The following is a 7,235-nucleotide window of genomic DNA, read 5'->3' as shown; positions in this document are numbered from 1 at the left end:
TTTTAAATACAATTGATATTTTATACTAATAAATCACTGTTCAAAGTTCAGTTCAAGGTACAGACTAACTGTGGATTGCAGTGTTAAGCAATAATAAGCAACATCTATAGCTGGTGAATTATTTTTCTTATGTGCAAGCTAATACTTGTGAAAAGGAAGTGCGATTATTGTAATAAATGTGCACTTCAAATTTTAAAAGTTGGTTGCACTTTATTTTAATCTACAATTTTCACTATTAACAAGCTACTTTTTCTTCAATAAACTATCAATTTGATGCTAATAATTAGTTAGTGCGGTAGTTGTAGGTATTGTACATTTAGGTATTAGGTATTAGGTCATGCAATATGTTCTTTTATTAAAAAGTATTAAAAAACGACCAATATGTTAACAAGTCATAGTATAGAAACTTCATAAATGCGCGTCAGGACATTCGTTTGTACAATTAAACATACAGAAATATACAAAGTAGACTACTTAAGTGGGTCAAAACAACCCCTTTACAGTTCATTTCAGCTATAAGAAGTCTATTTCATTGCAATTAACATGCTATTGTCCAGTCATATCACAGAAAAGTGTTATCTTATTTTTTAGGATTTTTTTTTCCTTTTCTGAACTGTAGTTTGTTTCCTCGGTTGGGTTGATGTGTAAACTTTGGCACTGGGGGTGCATTTTTAGCATCTGAACAAGTTGTGACAGCAATATTTGCCCAGCCAATGGTTTGCTGCATGAGTTGTGGGGGTGGGATATGTATGTCTGGCCAGTTGCAGAAGAGCACAGTGTTCAGGAAACCTTTAAACAATTCCAAGTCGTACTCCAACAACACAATTCACATTTAGGGTTTGATTAATTCCCTCAGTGTTTTCCAGGCTTGGAAATCACAATTTTTTTAAATTCTCTGATATGTCAGCCAGATCCAGTGTAAAGACAACCCATTAATCTTCCTAATTGCATTTACATATATAGTCCACATACGTTTCTGTCCTATATTTCCATGACAGTATGTAATCCAGCCCAGACAGCGAGCCAGGAGCTGTCGGGAACATTCAGCGCTGGGGTGTGTAAGATTCAGAATTGCCCCCAGCTGGAGTTAGCCGCATTAGATCTGCGTCCCTACCAAACCATTTAGCATTTCCTTTCCTTGAATGCTCTCTAACTAAAAGGACAAAAAGTGGACATTCATCTTGACAAATACCAGCTGTCGGGGATTACTTCAAAGGGGTGAGCTACACCTTCAGGGCATCCTGGTTAATGTAAAGTAACACAGCACAGGTGAGCGAGTGTGGGGGCTTTTCTGAACTTCTTTTATCATTCCATACATGCTCTCGTAAACATTTAGCCACTGAGCATGACAGCAGGATGAAATGTTAAATAAAGCACAATTTCATTAGCCATTACCTGAAAGCATGGGTTATTTTGGCCGTACCAGATGTTCCCCTCTTTAACCTTATTCCTCTTGCAATTGTAGATGATTTAGGAGCAGGCCAGTAGACGATGGGCTGCGTTTTGCACAAACAAATCCTGCTGGGTTAGCTCTGGGCCTCTCGTGAATTAACCTTTGCCTCTGTGAACTTAAATTGGTAAAATATTTATGCTTTGCTGTCTCTTGTAATGTAATCACCAATGGACTATCTGTAGGGAGCATTGGTGCATTTTCCCCGCAGGCCAGTAGATCAGGGGGCTGACTGTAGACGCTGAATTTAGATACAAAGTAAATATGTAAAGATTTTAAGGGGAGGAAAGGTCAATCAGGCCATTTAAGCCACAGTAGCTGATCCACAGCGTTCTCTGTCGGGCAGCATTCATGTGCTTTTGGTCGTTTTAAGAGGATTTAAAGCTTCGAATCTATGTACCTTTGTACTTTGTTGTACTTTATTGGATGCCTATTTAAATCTGAGTTGTCTGTTTGCGTCAGTAGCTTTGTGATTCGTGTGCCGACATACAGCTTCTCAAAAACGTCTTTTGCCGGTCCATCGCTTTCCTGCCTGCTCTAAAACTGTCAAATAAAGGAAGCAGAACCTGATTTTACCAAGTGCTACATGTTTCTGGATGAACATCTTTACTGACCCTGGAACAATATTGTGATTTACCAATCAGATTTGAAGAATCAGTTTATAGTGTTTGTGAAGTGTAAGTTTACAATCAGTGTTTGTTCATTTCCTCAGTTTTTAAGGATTACTCGGTTAGGTATAGATGTATAGATATGGTCAAAAGGATGTGCAATAAAGGAATAAAAAGGCCTAAAAATATGAAAAAAAAATTTTATTCTGTGCCCTTTGAATTTAACATTTGAATTTGTGTTCCCGACTGTTTTTTTATCGGCAGTCTATCCCTGAGTGTAACTGATGACACTACAGTAAGTCATACGCTCAGTCACTCAACAGACTGTGCTGTTCCACTGCAAGACGATGCTGGATCAGGCAGTTAACAGTGACAAAATTCTTTCATTGTCTCCCAGGGTATTAGTTCCAGTGAAATCTAGCACACAACACTGTAGCAAACTTCACCCATGACTAAAACTGGCTTCCAAATCGGTCGGATAACTTTAATGAGGGAAGAAATGGAGCTCCGCGCCGTGGATGAATTGGAAAGATAAATCGCAGATGCGACGAAGCCTTCTTTGGATGTTTTATTTGGAGTGCTGGTGTAATCTGTACCATTATGTCAATGAAAGAGTTTAGTTCTTCCCTTTTTCATCTTTAGGATGGAAACAGATGTGAGAAATATTCTTTACGGAGAACAGGTTTAGATGAAGCATCAAAGAGGTTTTAAGCCATCAGATAAATCCTGAAAACATAGTGAACTGCCCAAAACTCAAGCCAGATTCGATCAATTTTCGTCCATACGATTTCAATTGTCCCATAGAAGCTGCTAGAACAGATTCAAGCTTTGATTGCAACATCAAAAGTTCAGTGTGTGCACTCGTGGGAAACGCACACTGCAGCCTGTATAAGCAGAGCTTGTGGATAATAAAAAATGTGTTACTGAGATAGACCATCACAGGTTTGCACCTAAGGAAACGAAGAGTGTTTCTGACAGCTATGTTCAGAAAAAAACCCACACATTTATTGTACATGAGGGAGGTCCTCACTGAGGAGGTCAAAAATAGCTTGAGAAATCTGTCACTTGGCTGCCACAGGACTCCCTGAATGGAATATGAAATCTGCCATATTTTCCAATAGACGGTTTTTGAATCATGGCAACGCTTTATTGGCTTATTGACAGAATATTTTGTTCTGAAGTTAAAAACAGACAAATACTCTTTAAAGTGACAAATCACTTAAATGGACGCATAAGGCAAAAATTCACTTTTATTATTGATTTTGAATGCGACTGAACATAGTTACCTGTCTGCATGTGAAAGCTGAGAAAAAAAGAACTTAGTTTAGTGACACTTGCCATATGATAATCAAAACCAAATACATGTTTTGTTTTGGCAGAGTATGTTAGGCAAGTTACAAAGCTACAGCCCTATTCTGGAAAAGGGGAGATGGAGCAGCAGCTCATTTGCATTTAAAGATACATGCAGTGAAACTTAAAAAAAAAAAAAAAAAAAAAAAAAAAAATTCAAGGAAACCAGCTTCAGCAGATTTCTGAGTTTTCTCATCTTATGTTTGTATGAGCTTTCTAAGTTGAGTTGTTCTGCACGCTTGTTAAACAAACTCCAGCTGGTCCAAAACGCAGAGTCCTTACTAGAACCAGGAAGTATGATCTATCGGTTCTGTCAACACTGCACTTGTTCCCTATCAAACATTGGAAAGATTTTAAAATCTTGTTAATTACTTATAAAGCTTTGAATGGTTTAGCTCCTCAATACTTGAGTGAGCTCTTATCACATTATAGTCCTCCACATTCACTGCACTCTCAAAACTCTGGCTGTTTGATAATACCTAGAATATCGAAATCGAGATCCTTTTCCTATTTAGCACCCAAACTCTGGAAGATTTTCCCTAACACTATTCGGGAAGCAGACACACTCTGTCAGTTTAAATCTAGATTACACATAACATCGTAAAAAGACTGGCATCTACCCTAATATCAGTCTGTTTCTTTCTTATTCTGTTTCTCAGTTTGTATCCAGATCAGATGGGGATCAAATGGTCCGAGATGTCCATCGTCGAAAACCAGGGCCTGTATTTACAAAACAGAACTGGCCCCAACTGAGCCTGGTTTCTCCCAAGTTTTTTTTTTTCATTCTGCCACAGATGGGGTTTTGGTTCCTTGCCGCTGTCACCTCTGGCTTGCTTAGTTGGGGGCACTTAATTTCAAGTGTTTAATCATTATACATTAGTATCACTCTATTCTCCTATTTAATACTGTTCAATGCTTTAATACAATCTGTTAAAAGCGCTATATAAATAAAAGTGATTGACTGAGAAAACTCACAAATCTGCTGAAGTTTTAAGTTGGCTCAACTTTTTTTTACAGTATGTTCATGCATGTTTTAACTTTACAAATGCTCTTTTTGAACAGGATATTACCTATCAAGCATTGTAGGATTCCAGCTTTTGAAGAACCTAATAAAAACATAGCTTTCTGTGTCCAGCATGTCACAGATTAACCGTAACATATTCCCAGCACAGACAGCATAGTTTGATTTTGGATTTTTGGATTACTACGCTAGAACACTATTAACACATTTCGACATTGATACATGCGGACAGATGTTTTAATGTGCTTCTAGATGGTTTGGGTGAAATTCTTAATTGCACCATGGAGGGATTCTGGCCCGCTCCACACAAAGTACAAATCCAACGAGTTCAAAAAGGTTTCAGATATATTTCAGCACTCCATTTACAGGAGCACAGTGAAAAATATAAAAACAGCTGCTGACGGCTAAGGTGTGCAGAAAGTAATTCTCTACAGAAAAGGTTCTTTCCTGATCATGCTAAACTATTTAGGCCAAATATTAATCAGCCGGCCAGCTTTGACTTCAAAATAATATACTGCCCTCTTTGAATGAAATGTAGAGCACAGCTCAGCTGCACCCGTGCTTTGCTGAGTGTGAACCACCAAATTTATTGATGGAGTTTGAGTGAAACGAAGGCTAAAAGTTTCAGAGAGTGGCACCGAGAATTCCATGGAAAGTCCCTTCTCAACTCCAACATGCAGTGAAAACATACGAGCATGAGAGGGAAAGTAAACAATGCGGAAAACGTGAACCCTTCCTCATGGGATGTGAGGTAATATTTTTGTCTGCCTGCCCTTTTGAAAGGACTCTTGTCTATGGTGCCTTGGCTTTACTCTAATAATGCAATGCTAAGAGGGCCACAGACACATGGGATCTTTATTTGAGGATAAAGCTAGATTCGCATTTCCTGAAGGACAATGCAGTAGATCTATGTTTTATGGTAGATGTGATCTTTTTCAAGAAATTTAAGTTTGATCTTCAATGACTTAGAATTGGTTTTAGGAATAATTATTGTTCTTTGCTTTCTTGCATTTATTTAAACAAATATCCACCTTCATTGACAGACAAATAAAAAGTGTGTAAATAATAATACAAACGTTCTGTTGTTTATTCCTAGATAGAAATAAATGCTTAGGAATGCAATGTAAGTATTCAAAATCATGTGTATGTAAAATGCAGTTTTTATTAAATTTGTATACTGTATGCAAGGACATCGCTAGTGGGTTGAAAGGTGGTGACGTTTATATGGGGCCACGGCTGATGTCATTATCCTTAATGTTAATCCAAGAAAATAAAAGACCTCACTGCTCTTGTTTGAATTACTCTGTAGTTTTAACAAGAATTAATCCACTTGTTTGTGCTGCGCATTGTGTTTAGTGATTTGATGTTATTCTTTATTATATGTCTAATATTCAACTTTGACTGTGTAATGGAGAACTGATCAGATTCCTTTTAATTAGGGAAATGGGAACAGGTAGTAATGTTGTGTTAGACACACTAGGTCAGTGGTGAGCGCCTCTGTTTGTATTGTAGGAGAGTTAAAGCGCCGACTCGCTGAAGACTTCGGTTTCTTTTCTGCATTTTTCTTTTGTTAGACAGGTTATGGGGTTTGGGCAGCTTATGTGACTTGGTTGTTTTTTGATTTGGGCGCCACTCAAGTACCTTTTCCCTAATATTAAGTTCTGTTAATTCTATTTCTTTTCTTTATTAACCTAAGACCTTTATTTTCAGGTTAGCGCCTGTAAATAACTCAGACAATCACTTTCTCCTGTAGCTTCAGCTCTTGGTGGCCAAATAAACTTTTAATTAAGCCTCTAACCGCATTGTATGGTCATTTCACTGTCAAGTTCAACCTATCCCGTTACAAATTTCCTAAGTGTTACGATCTGGACTTCTTTAACAGTTCGTAACACTAATGTTACAACATTAAGCATTGCTTGGTAATTGCGCAACAAAGTATTGATAGTTGTTTATATTGTCATACTAATAATTTTTGGCTGATTGCTATTTATTACATACAAGATGAATTTGTTCTGACGCAGTTTAACAACTTCTTGTCATATTTTATTACCTTTTTTTAATACTAGCAACTAAACTGTGATAATGTGATTACTGTTGAAGGCATGGATAAATTTAGGTTTGGCTGTATATTTAATTTTTACTGTGAAGATTGCATTGCTCTTTAGATTTAATTATTCAATTAATAGCACAAATATATCAATAGAACGAACATGCAAATTAAACAATTTCAAACAGGGCCCACTAATACAACCTGCGCCGGGGGCCCCACAAACGGCCCTGACTTTATTTTTATAGTTAATATAACAGTTTTATGAAGGTAGTCATGCCTGTTGTATTACAGTGATCATCCCACATTAATGTGCGTAGCCCATGATAAAATCACTGTAATACATAATCTGGCTCGTGCATGTCTGTAGGTGAATGCAGTCCAGTCCTGAAACAATCTGGCAGTGATTGGGAATGCAGTAGTGTTCAGGTGTTACTTTTTACACAGATTGAATGGGACTTGTGGGGTCAAACATAGTCTTCTCTCAACTCTTTTACAGCAAAACAAGCATGCACACAGACACACACACACACACACACACACACACAAATAACTTTTGACTCGGAACACATCCTCTGTTCTGAGATGTGACCTTGTCCTGGTAACTAGCGTGTAAAAAATGTGACCCAGATGCTTGACTTGCTCAGGGACGTCTGATTGAGCTGTAATAAGGGTCTACAGCCCACCCACTAAACCCAAATTGGAAAAAGGGTACGTGGAAAGATGAAGAAAGTAAACTGGAAAACATTTTGATTAGAT

The sequence above is a fragment of the Puntigrus tetrazona genome, unplaced genomic scaffold (genome assembly GCF_018831695.1).
Source record: "Puntigrus tetrazona isolate hp1 unplaced genomic scaffold, ASM1883169v1 S000001170, whole genome shotgun sequence".
In the NCBI taxonomy this organism is placed as follows: Eukaryota; Metazoa; Chordata; class Actinopteri; order Cypriniformes; family Cyprinidae; genus Puntigrus; species Puntigrus tetrazona.
Note: the sequence above shows the minus strand (reverse complement) of the source record.